General features: G+C 35.0%; 1 protein-coding gene across 2 annotated transcripts in view; it reads right to left on the bottom strand.

Moving 5' to 3' along the window:
• Window positions 1-13,989, bottom strand: part of FBXO40 (F-box protein 40) — a 58,244-nt gene that overhangs the window by 26,094 nt on the left and 18,161 nt on the right. The window contains exon 1 of one of the 2 annotated variants that reach the window (XM_038582989.1): window positions 12,246-12,419. The exons of the other annotated variant lie outside the window; for it this stretch is intronic. The gene's annotated coding sequence lies outside the window, so the exon portion shown is untranslated. Of the gene's footprint in view, window positions 1-12,245; window positions 12,420-13,989 lie in introns of those variants that run through there. 2 annotated transcript variants of the gene reach the window in all.

The raw sequence follows: 13,989 nt of genomic DNA, 5'->3' as shown, positions 1-13,989 counted from the left end.
GCAGGCTCCCCACAGAACACAGCGGCCAAGTGGGACTCAATCCCAGGACCCCGGGATCACGACTGGAGCCGAAGGCAGATGCTTAACCTACTGAGCCATTCAGGTGCCTGATAGGAAATGCATTAAATATGTTGATTGCTTTGCGTAGTATAGACATTTAAACAACATTTGTTCTTTTAATCCATGAGCATGGAATATATTTCCATTTCCTTGTGTCATCTTCAATTTCTTTCATTAGTGTTTTATAATTTTCAAAGTACAGGTCTTTCATCTCTTTGGCTAGGTTATTCCTAGGTATCTTATTATTTCTGGTGCAATTGTAAATGGGATTGATTTCTTACATTCTCTTTCTGCTGTTTCATTGTTGGTGTATAGAAATGCCACAGGTTTCTGCAGCTTGTTTTTGTGTCCTGCAGTGACCTAACTGAATCTGTGTATCAATTGTAGCGATTTTTTGGTAGAGAACACAGGTAGTAATCTTTTTGACAGTGGCATAGCAACTTCTTTTCTAGATGTCTCTTGAGGCAAGGAAAACAAAACAAAAATAAACTATTAGGTCTTCATCAAAATAAAAAGCTTCTGTCCAGTAAAGGAAGAAATCAATAAAACTAAAAGGCAATCCACTTAATGGGAGAAGATATTTGCAATTGATATATACTTTGGATATTAATCCTTTATCATATAAAGAATTTATAAAACTCACCACCAAAAAAAATGAATAATCCAATTAAAAAAGTGGGCAGAAGACATGAATAGATATTTTTCCAAAGAAGACATACAGATGGTCAATGGACACATGCAAGAAGTTCAACGTCACTCATCATCAGAGAAATACAAATCATAACTACAATGAGATATTACCTCACACCTGTCAGAATGGCTAAAATCAACACAAAAAACAACAGGTATTGGTGAAGATGCAGAGAAAGGGGAAGCCTCTTGCACTGTTGGTAGGAATGGAAACTAGTGCAGCCACCCTGGAAAACAGTATGGTGGTTCCTCAAAAAGTTAAAAATAGAACTACCCTATGTCCCAGCAATTGCACTACTAAGTATTTATCCAAAGGATACAAACATAATGATCCAAAGGGATGCATGCATATATACATATGTATGTATGTATATATACATATACATATATACATATATACACATATACAGTGAAATATTACTCAACCATCAAAAATGAAATCTTACCATTTGCAACAGTGGGTGGAACCAGAGGGTATTATGCTAAGTGAAATAAGTCAGTCAGAGAAAGACAAATATCATATGTGGAATTTAAGAAACAAAACAGATGAACACAGTGGAAGGGAGGGAAAAATAAAATCATATATTTAAATGTATATATTTCTAAACTTACAGTATCTATTTTGAGGTTCATATATGTATGTATTTGAAATAAAATGTATAAAATATTAATTTATAAATATTGATCTTTTTCTATCTATATTTTATTAAATTGTTCTATTCAAACTTAGATATTTGATATCTTCATCAACACCCTGAGTGTTTATGATCTCTAAAACCTTCTAGTTGGCTTTAAAACAAGAAAATAGTTTATTCATTTATTTGGATAAATCATGTTATGGATACACTACAAAATTGAAAATATCTTTGTTCCTCAGCCACCCAATTAATCTCTCAAGCTGTTTTGTTCAATAAGGTAGCCACTATTCAGCATGGCTGTAAAGCATATGAGGTGTGACTCATTCCACTGAGTTACTGAATTTTCAACTTTATTAAATTTTAATTTTAATTTAAAAACAGATAATCCAGCTACTGATAAACTTTTTTAGTACACTCGGAACAATTTGGGTCTTCTTTTTCAATTAAATTTTATGAACTCTAAAAGCATATAAAGTATTTATGATGAAAATTTAGCATCTAGATTGAGATACACTATTAAGTATAAAGTATTCATTGGATTTCAAAGTCTTAATATAAGCAAAAGAATATAAACTATCTCGTTGGACTGTATGTGTCTGTTTAGCAAAGTGTTACAGTTTAAGATTTTAAATTCTATATTACATATACATCGTTTGATTTAATTATGTATTAAAAGTAAAGGTAAAGGCTTTAAATTTGTTAACTATTTGTGTATGCTGAAACATACATATAAAAGTAATTAAAGAAAAAACTTATAGGTGATAAAAATAAGGAAAAGATTGACCTTTGTGTGTATATATTTTAAAGATTTTATTTATTTATTTATTGAGAAAGCACAATGAGTGGGGGAAGGGGCAGAGGTTGAGTAGAGAGAGAATCCCAAGCAGACTCCATGCTACGTGGGGAGCCTGACACAGGACCGATCCCATAAACCTGAGGTGAAATCAAGAATTGGGTGCTTAACTGACTGAGCCACCCAGGTGCCCCTTTGTATATGTTTTTAGCTTTTTATATACTCTTTAATCATTATTGACTTGCTTATGTGTTTATTTGAAATATTCCTTTTAGTAAAACCATAGCAATTTTTTGCATCTAAGCTTTATACCCATATCTTGGTGTAATAACCAGTCTCTTCTAATATCTATTCCTTGTGTTTTTTAAATGGGTCTTGGAGCTATTGATTGTGTCTTCCTAATTATCTGTGCACAAGATGCAGAAGAAAGACAGCAGAGAATCATCAGGGCTTGTGAAGAGGAGAACCCTCAAAATATTAACACATATACATTGGAAAGTTCAGAAGACTATTCTGAGAAAAGATATTTTCATACAAAAGCTGAAAGAATCCATCACTAGCATAGCTTCACTATAGGGTATGTTAAAGGCCATCTGTCAGGCAGAAGGAAAATGTCACGTATCTGATTAAGGACTTGCACCTGGAATACGTAACAAACTCTTACATCTCAAAAATAAGAAAAAGTCCAATTAAAAATCTTTTAATCCTAATTAAAAGACTTGAATAAGCATTTCACCAAAGAAGATATATAAATGGTCATGTGAAGGACTATGGAGAAATTGGAATTCTCATATACCAATTGGAGATCACTAGTGCGACTATAAAATTATATAGTCACTTTGGAAAACAGTTTGGCATTTTCTTTTTTTAAGATTTTATTTATCTATTTGGGAGAGAGAGTGCACAGAGGGAGCAGGAGAAGCAGACTCCTCACTGAGCAGGGAGGCCCAATGTGGGGCTTAATCCCAGGACTCTGGGATTGTGTCCTAAACTGAAGGCAAATGCTTAACTGACCGAGTCACACAAGAGTCCCTAGCATTTTCTTAAAAAGAGAGTTTAACAGCAGTTGACTAAACCGCCAACTCTTGGTTTCGGCCCAGGTCTGATCTCAGTGTTGTGAGATTGAGCCCCAAGTAGGGTACAGCACTTATGTGGAGTCTGCTTGAGTTTCTCTCTCTCCCTCTGCCCCTTCTTCCCTCCACCCTGGTGCTCACACACTCCTCTCTCTTTCTCAAATAAGCTCTTTTAAAAAATTACTCATTTAATATAAACTTAGCATATAAACCAGTAATTCTATTCCTTAGGTATCTACCCAAGAGAAATGAGAACATTTATCCATTCACAGATGTGTGCACAACAATTTCTGGCATCATTGTTCATAATTGCCAAAACCTGATAACAATCCAAATCTTGTTGAATGGATATACAAATATGGTATATCCTTACAATGGAATAACATTCAGCAATAAAAAGGAATGGATTACTGATACATTTTACAGCATGGATGAACCTCAAAAATATGCTATGTTAACTGAGGTATATATATGTTGAGATTGCATCATGGACTCATGGGAACTCATTATACTATTCTGTTTTCATTTATATTTGTAATTTCTTATATAACATCAAAAATAAGTAAATACAATGTATCTTTAGCAATGATTTTCTCCAAAAGGAGACAGATACACCCTGAGAGAGAACTGTTATGAGCAGGGACTATGTTTTCCAAGATGAGTAGGTGGAAGAAGTGGAGTGGAGATTCCATAACCTCTGAATCGCTTATTAATGGTAGAAATTTTGTTCAGAAATGTGATTTTCTAGAAATATGATAGGAATGGATTAACTTCTTCCCCTGAGTTTCATAAACCATAAATAGATGATGCTAATAATGCTGTTTTCTAATAAAGTTTATAAATGTGTTACACAAATGTACTAATGTCAGGCATCAATACACACAAAACGCTAGAATGTATGGCACATCATATATACAACATAAATGTTTTCTTTTTAAAATTTTATTATTTTAGAATATTTGTCATTGAAAATGAAGTCTGTTTACTTGAAGTTGTAAACTGTATTTAACATAGGCTATATAACAACTTCATCACATTTCTAATAATCAAATCACTGCCTCTGAACCTACAGATCTTAGAATAATTAACTACCTCAGCATATCAAGTGTAAGTTAGGAAAATATTACCAATTACAATAGTTAGTTTTGTAGAAAACAAATTTAAAAACCATATTACTAATTCTTATTATTTTCCTATATAATGTGATATAGGAAATATACTTTTAAGAAAAACTCACAAAATTATAGTTTATATATAATATGTACAGAGTAAACTATACAAAAATTATACCAAACCTATTTTTAGTGACTCCTTCAGAGAACAAAGAAGGTGGAGGTAGAACTGTCAGGAATGGTCGTTAAGTAAGTACTTGGCTTAATCACTATAATTTTTTTTTTTTCATTTTAGACCCAGAGACACCTACAGGTTGAGTATCATTTTTTTTTTAAATAAATGAGACCAAGTTATATATTTCTTGTGTGATTTACTTAGAGCATACAGCTGGAAAAAACAACTGAAAACAATGTGTTAATTTTTTTTTTCTTTTTGGTGGTGACATGATGGGTATTTCTTATAGTATTCATTGTTCTTTTCTGTATTTTAAAGAATAGATTTTATTAAGACAACCAGTTATATTAACAGAAAATTTTCATGATCATATCAAAAGATGATAGAAAATTAAAAAATATATTAAAGTGATTTCTGATAAAACTTTGGTCAAGGTATAAATAGAAGGTAAATACCTTCTGTGACCTACAGAGCTCTACATCAATAAGGATATATACTTAATGAAAAGACATTAAAAAAAAGCATGGCTATTAATATAAATAAAGGTAAAAATGTCCTCTAACATAGGCACCATGCAGCCTTGTACTGGTGTACCTAGCAAATGCAACAAAATATGAAAAAGAAATAAGTAGTATAACAAAAAAGCAAATGTGTCATTATTTGTAAAAAAAATAAAAAGTACATTTTGAAAAATCCACTGGAAAAATAATATTGTATAAATTATTTCAACATGCTGGAAAAATGTAAGATTAAGATGCAACAAATAAGTGTTTTAAAGCAAATAAGAAGGCAGCCTAGGTGGCTCAGCGGTTTAGCACCGCCTTTAGCCCAGGGTGTGATCCTGGACACCTGGGATCGAGTCCCATGTCGGGCTCCCTCTGCCTGTGTCTCTGCCTCTTTCTCTCTCTGTGTCTCTCATGAATAAATAAATAAAATCCTTTATAAAAAAGTAAAAAAATAAAGCAAATAAGAAATGTAATGTTAATATTATGTTTAATTGCTCCTATATATAAGATCCTCAAAATATACAGAATGCTTAGGAATATATCTACATGACATGTAAAACTATATGAAATAAATTATAAAAGTGTACTAAAGGGCATAAATGATCATTTCACTCATGTGGAATTTAAGAAATGAAACAGATGAACATAGTGGGGAAAAATAAGAGACAGGGATAAAACAGGCTCTTAACTAAAGAGAACAGATTGAGGATTGTTGGAGGGGAGGTGGGCAGGGGTATGGGTTAAACGGGTGATTAGATTAAGAGGGGGCACTTGTGATGAGTGTTAGGTGTTATATATAAGTGATGAGTCACTAAATTCTACTTCTGCAACTGATATTACACTATATGTTAACTAAAACTTTAAAAGTTGAAACTAAAAACAGCATATTATGTTCTTGAGATAAATGACTATAAATATTAGAAAAACATTAATCTCTCCTTCCAAATAACTGCATAACTACAGTTTAATCCTAATCAAAATCTTTTTGATTTTGAGCCTGCTTTCTTTGAACTATTTCTTTTTATTTACAGTTTGTGTTCAATGCAAATCAATTCCCAAACATGAGAAATTACTAAGAATCAAAGCATAAATACACAAACACAATATATAATCCAAAATAGATGTACAGCGTTTAGATATGAAACTAAATGGAATGTTCATTCACACACACCATAGCTAGAGTTCTGTTGAATATGGTTGTTCATATGGAGTATAGGTTCCTAAAGATGGGAAAAAATGCCTTTGATTATCAAGACTATCGTGGCTATATTAGATACTGGAGCATCTAAGCATCAGTGTATGACCACGTGAACAAAAGACGTTAGAATGTCTATTTTTTTTTAAAGATCTTAATTTATTTATTCATGAGAGACACACAGAGAGGCAGAGACACAGGCAGAGGGAGAAGCAGGCTCCATGCAGGGAGCCCGATGTGGGACTCAATCCCGGAACCCCGGGGTCACGCCCTGAGCCAAAGGCAGATGCTCAACCGCTGAGCCACCAAGGTGTCCCTAGAATGTCTATTTTTAAAAAAGCTTTCTGTGCATCTAGGCAGTTGTGAAAAGACTTACTTTCCTGAATCAAGCCCGTTTTAGGCTTAGGACTAGGTTCTAATTTCATCTTGTGCATGAAACTCCAGTAGATTTAATAGACATTCATCATCTAGACAATAGACCGTCACATATTTTTCAGACCAATCAAATTTGGGATGTGCAACATTTTCTGAGTCAATAAAATAAGGTGTGGAATTAGCAAGTGTCAGTGAAGACTGGTTTTTTCCTTGTCACACTGGATATCTAGATGCCATTTGGATTGGGTTGAGAAGATGGGGAAATATAGATGTTGGCCTGAGTCTCTTAAGGGTAGAGCTATAGAAGGGAGAATGAGATCACAAAGAGACTGGCTGTTTACTGCAAAGTACCATCAGTAGCTGTGGTAGTGGTATTAACTGAATTTGGGGAAAGTCCAGGTATTCTGGGAGGTGTTACTTGAAAGTATTGACAATAGTTGTTTGCTTTGAATAAATCTGTGTGGGTAGGAGCAGCACCAGAAGCAGCAGCCCCAGTCCCAGTCTGGTCACTATCACTCTGCCCAGGTCCACTCCACTGGCACTGGTGCCTAGCACACCTCACTGGATGCCAGGGTGAGTGGAGAATCTCTGGCTTGGGGTGGGTGCAGGCAAAGTCCCTAATCGGCATCTTTTAAAAAATATATTTATTTATTTTAGAGAGACAGACAGAGCAAGGGGAGGGGTAAAGGGAGAGAGAGACAGAGAATCTCAGGCAGATTCCTTACAGAGTGTAGGGCCTCACATGTGCTGGATCCCATGACCCTGGGGTCACAAACCTGAGCCTAAATCAAGAGTCAGTGCTTTAACTGACTGAGCCCACCCAGGTGCCCCTTAATCAACATCTAAGTAGAAATTTTTAGGGACCCTACAAGTTGTTTCCAAAATTGAGAGAAGAAATTATCTAAAGATATCTGAGAATTTTTTTTTAATTTTTAATTTTAAAAGGAAGCAGAATGGGCCAGACTGACCTCTAGCATACTCTAAATAGGTAACATATGGAATGCAGCATTATTGGTGCCACAAAGGTTAATTTAGTATAGAATATAGAAAAAACACTAATGTAGTTGGAAGGTAGCATTTCCAGGCTGTAGGAATAGAACAAGTGGCCATTAGTGTACAAGCAATTAAGTTACATTCTAATTCACAAAACTAAAAAGCAATTACAGATAGATTTAAGTTTATTTCTTAACATTTATATTGAAATAATAGAACAAAAACCTTAAATGGTTAAAACAAGTTGCATCAGACTAGAATGAGTTGTAATATATATGAAAGGATTCATATACCTATTTTATAAAAAAAAATTGTTAGGGCGTCTGGGTGGCTCAGTGGTTGAAGTGCCCTACTCTTAATTTTGGCTCAGATCATGACCTCAGGGTCATGAGATCAAGCCCTGTGTTGAGCTCCTCATTGGGTATGGAGCCTGCTTAAGATTCTCTCTCTCCCTCTGCCCCTCCCCATCCCACTCTAAAAAAAATCATTAAAAAATACTGAGAAAAAAAACAAATTCCATCATAAAATTGCATCAAAAGTATGAAAAAATAATGTCTAGAAAAGAAGGTAAAAATGTTTAAAGTGGTGAAAAATGCTCACCTTCACTAGTGATTCATAATGTGTGAATTAACACAGAAATGAATTAATTTTTCTCCCAAAAGACTGGCAAAAATTTAACTATAAATGAAGCTTTATTGTAAGTAGGGGAATACATACCATTATTTATTATTAGTGGAGGTGTAAAGTGGTACAAAATTTGAAAAGAAATTGATTAATAGCTTTCAGTTTAATAGACTTCATACCATTGAACCCAGAATTTTTACCACCAGGAATTTAAAATGTTCTATAGAATGCTGGTGAAATAATCTTCTGTATATCCATAGCTTCAAATAGGACCCAATCATTTACATTTTAAAAATTGTGGTGAAATACACACAGTATAAATTTTTCTATTTTAATCATTTACTATCTTAGTGTGCAGTTCAGCAGTGTCGAGTACATTCACATTGTAGTAAAACTAATCTCCAGACTGCTTCCATCTTGCAAAACTGAAACTCTATACTCGTGAAATAACAACTCCCCACAATCCTCTCCCCGAGCTCTTGACAGCCACCATTCTATATTCTGATTGTATGAATCTGACTAATCTAGAGACTTCATGTATTTAGAATCATATATTATTTGTATTTTTCTGACTGGCTTATTTCATGTAGCAAAATGTCCTCATGTTTCTTCCACATTGTAGCATGTACCAGAATTTCCTTCCTTTTTAAGACTCAATAATATTCCTTTCTATGTATATAACACATTTTGTTTGTTTGTTTTTTATCCATGTACCTGCTGATGGATACTTGGGTTGCCAACTATCTACCTTTTGGCTATTGTGAATAATGTTGCTATGAACACGGGGGTACAAATAGGTCTTTGTAACCCTGTTTTCAATTCCTTAGGGTAGAATTTCCAGATCATATAGTAATTCTATTTTTAATTTTTAAGATACCACCATACTGTTTTCTATAATGGCTGCACCATTTTACATTCCCACCAACAGTGCACAAAGCTTCCAATTTCTCCACATCCTTGTCAGCAGTTGTTATTTTCTCTTTGTTTTTTGATAGTTGCCATCCTAATTGGTATGAAGTGGTCTTGCGGTTTTGATTTGCATTTGCCTAATGATTAGCTATGTTGAGAATATTTTCACTTGCTTGTTGGCCTTTAGTAGATCTTCTTGGAGAAATGTCCTTTTATTATAAGATTTTGCTGTTATTGCTATTGTTGTTGAGTTATAGTTATTGTTGTCCAGTTATATATATCTGGATATTAACCTCTGATCAGAGAAATAATTTGCAAATATTTCTTCCCCTTATATATGTTGCTATTTTACTGTTGATTCTGTCCTTTGGTGCACAATTTATTTTGATGTCATCCAATTTTTTAATTTATACTTTTGTTGCCTCTGCTTGTGGTGTCATAGCTCAGAAGTCATTGCAGATCCAAAGTCATGAAGCTTTTCCCCTATGTTTTCTTACAGTTTTACCTCTTACATTTGGGATTCATTTGACTGTTATAACTGTCCCTCCTTCAAGGAGTGCTGTGGGCCCCCAGGAGAGGGGGTCAGGCTGGAAGGAAGGCTCACAGCAAGAGAGGGAAGGAGGAGGGAGGGGAGAGACAGGTAAAAGGGAAAGGCAATTACTAAGAACGTTTGGATAACATAGGGCAGCAGTTCTCAGTGTGTTCTGAAGGCTCATATGGGTCCCTGAGACTTTTTCAGGAGGTTCCCAAGGTCAAATAATATAATAATATATACATAATAATATTAAGATGTTTACTTTTTAACTGCCATTTTATCACAAATGTATAGCGGAATACATTTAGAAGAACTTCATGGGGCCCGTGGGTGGCTCAGTCAGTTAAGCATCTGACTTGATTTCAGCTCAGGTCATGACCTCAGGGTTGTGAGATCAAGCCTTGCAGTGGACTCCAAGCTGGGCCTGGAGCCTGCTTCAGATTCTCTCTCTCCCTCTGCCCCTCCCCCACCTCTCTAAAATAAAAACCAAAAAAGAACTTTATATTTGGGTTGCCTGGGTGGCTCAGTCGTTTAAGTGTCTGACTCTTGATCTGGCTCAGGTCATGATCTTAGGGTCCTGAGATGGAGTCCTGCATGAAGCTCTGTGCTGGGTGGAAAGCTTGCTTAAGATTCTCTCCATCTTGCTCTGTCCCTCTTCCTGCTCCCGCACATGTGCACATATGTGCACTCTCTCTCTCTCAAAAAAAAAATTTAAAAATTGAAGAACTTCATAACTCCAACTGATTATTGTAAACCGATATTTTACAAATAACCAGTATGTGCCATTACAAACACATGCATAACTGTAGTAAAAGATCCTCTCAAAGGGCAATGCAGACCAATGGATTTTCATGTCATAGGTTATGCAAAGTTCACTGATATAATTTCAATCACATAGCAACTGTTTTTTTTTTTTAAAATTACCACTTGTTGAGATTGTTTTGTAGTTTCAAAGAATATCCACAATTATCACAAAGACTACTAGAATACTCCCTTCCTTCCTAACACCATAACCACATAAAGCCAGATTTCAACATGATGTGCATAGGCTAGTTTCAGCAAAAATAATATGTCATAAAAGGCAAATGGAAAAGTAGAAGAAAATTGGTGATTGTCAGAGGGGAAGTGGGTGAGGTGGTGGGCAAGACAGGTGAAGGAAATTAAGTATAAACTTCCAGTTTTAAAATAAGTAAGTCATGGACATGAGAAGTACAGCATAGGGAAAATAGTCAATAATATTGTAGTAACATTGTATGATAAATACACTCATTGTGGTGAGCATTCATTAATGTATAGAATTGTTGAATCACTATGTTGTATACCTGAACCTAATATAATATCATATGTCAACTATATTTCAAAAAAGAAGAAAAGCAGAAGAGAATTGTCTTTTACTAAGCCAAATAAAGTTACTCTAATGTAAAACAACGACATTCTTCTTACTTTTTTTGTGGGAAAATTAGTTAACTTGTAATGCATTGATCATTTTATGCTGATGTGAACAAATATTTTTTTATTTTTCAATTTTAATTTCTAATGTAAATGTCTGAAGGTATAACCTACAGCAACTAAAGCTCTTTGGAGTCCCTAACAATTTTTAAGAATTAAAGAAGTTGGGACCAAAATGTTTGAAAAGCAATAATAGACGATGGGCCAGGGACTGACATTTAACTGAAGGAAAATTAAACTTAGCTAAGCTTCTGTTCTTCAATATAATCTTCAGAGTAAATGCAGTAATACAATTATGCAATAACATACAATAATAACATTAGAATGTTATTCAACATAATAATAGTCAAAAATGATGATAACATTTGGAGATGTTTCCTATGTACCAGACGTTTAAGTGCTTCATGTGCGTGATTCATTGAATTCTAAAAAACACATGGGGGTAAAGTACAATTGTTAATATCTTCTTATAGATGAAGAGAAGTAGGGTCTTAACGTTTTGTCAGATAGAGTAGCATAACGGGGAAGGAATCAGGTCTTCCCTACTGCCCTATGCACCATCTAAACCCCTGCCTGGCATTGAGAATCTACGGCTTAAACTAGCATTTAAACAAAGAAGCTCCTATTTCAACCCGACTCAGGTGTATTCCCAGGTCAGCGCTATGGAGAGCACAAAACAATTGCCAGCAGGACACTGCATATGCTCGGCAAGTATTTATTACCTGCCTCCCACAAGTGGTCACTTATCTGGGTCTGGTGATTCCACAATGAACAGAACACACCAGAATTGCTACCCTAATGGAGCTTGTTGTGATGGATATTCTCAGGAGGATTTGCAAAAGCCAGGCTGGTCTAGATTGGGAAAGGATGAGAGCCCTGCAAAAGCAGATAGAGGAATCTTATATCCGCCCCCCTGACTTCATGAGGCAATCAGACCTTCTGGTCTAACTTCCGTTCTCAATTTACAACCTTCTCTTTGTTATTTTCCTCCAATGGAAATGGAGCTGAGTGATTTGCATCCTTTAATCTTTCTCCTTTGATCTTTTAATCCTTTTGGACCACTTAAATTCCACATTCTGGACCCCATCATTCTTCCTTCCACTCCCCTGCTTACTTACCTATTATGAACCCCTTTGGAGAGACCATTTTCAAGCCTACTTGATGATGCTGTCTCTGGAAATTGAATTTTTTTTGTGTGTGTCCTCATGGTGAATTTACTTATTTATTCATGAGAGACACACAGAGAGAGGCAGAAACATAGGCAGAGGGAGAAACAGGCTCCACGCAGGGAGCCTGACGTGGGACTCAATCCTGGGACTCCGAGATCACGCCCCAAGCCGAAGGCAGACATTCAACCGCTGAGCCACCCAGGCCTCCCTCTCACGGTGAAATTAAATGTTTTTGAAGCAATCAGATCCTTGCACCACCCATATATACCCTAATGTCCCACCGTTCTTTCATTCAGTCATTTATTCACGCAATAATAGTGTGCTTAGAGACCAATGTAACTTAGAGACTACTATAACTGCTGCTGGAAATAATCATTATTCTTTTTATACTCAAATTCTCTACTTTTGACTGACCTCGTGAAGCTGATTGCTATATTCTTTCGATACCACCATCTCTTTACTTTTATTCTTGCTTTGTTTATAGCTGTAGTTGTGTCTCCTTAAAATAGCAATCTAATCTAAGAATTTTAATGTGGACCACATATGTTTACACTTGATAGGATCATGATGAGTAATATATTTGGGCTAATTTCTACTTCCTTATCTTTGTGTTTTTTCGTTCTTGTGCTTTTTCATTTTTCCTGCCTTCTGTTGAAATGGTTACATTTTATTCCTTCCCCCCTTCTTACAATAGTATGTAATCACATGCAAGATTTAAAGTTAGCATTAATTTTTCACATTCATACTTGCTTTAAAAAATTCAAAATTAATCGGTTTCTCAGTACTTCTTTCAAATATAATGCTCTTTGGATTGTTGACGACTCCCGTGCCTTCAGGTTTTCATGTTTTTTTTTTTTTTTTGTCTACCCTTTTAGATCAAACTTGCTTTTATGTTCTTGAAAGTATTCATTGTTATTTTCTGTCATAAATATTTATTTAGACTTAACCACATGTTTATCATGTTCTTTGGTCACTGGTTGCTTCTCATCCTCCTTTTTTTCCCTCTTGGGAACAGTTTTATTCCTTCTGAAGTAGAATCATTAGTAATTCTTTTAGTGATGGTCTGTTAATTGCAAACATTTTCAAATGTTCTTGGGCTGAAAATATCATTGTCAATCCTCTATGACAGGTTAGATGAGTATAAGACTTATTTGAGAAGTCTGCTGATAGTCAAACTTCTATTCCTTTATAGGTGATCTTTCTTTATTCTCTAGTCACTTTAGAAAGGTTTGTGCTTTGTCCATCATCTATGTGTTTACCTCTAAGTGTTTAGGTAAGATTTGTTTTTATTTATATTGTGTATGTCTTGCTATATGTTTTCAATCTAAACACATTGAATTTCTTCAAGTATGGGCATTTCTGAGCCAGTATCTCTTTGTGTATTGTCTTTCTTCATTATCTCTACTAGCTTTGGGAATTTTCATTAGATTTATATTAGACCTCATTCCGTTATTCATATTTTTTAATGACTTTATTTATTTGACAGAGAGAGGGAGAGCACAAGCAGGGGGAGCAGGAAGCAGAAGGAGAGGGAGAAGGGAGCCTGATGTGGAACTCTATTCCAGGACCCTGGAATCATGAACTGAATTGAAGGCAGGTGCTTAACTGACTGAGCCACCCAGGCTCCTTGTTCTTCACATTTTTAAACTGCTGTTATCGTCCATAACTTTCTGAACTACAGCTTATATAGCCA

Source organism: Canis lupus, chromosome 33 (assembly GCF_011100685.1).
Source record: "Canis lupus familiaris isolate Mischka breed German Shepherd chromosome 33, alternate assembly UU_Cfam_GSD_1.0, whole genome shotgun sequence".
Classification (NCBI taxonomy): domain Eukaryota; kingdom Metazoa; phylum Chordata; class Mammalia; order Carnivora; family Canidae; genus Canis; species Canis lupus.
Note: the sequence above shows the minus strand (reverse complement) of the source record. Positions and strands in the feature narration are given on the sequence as shown.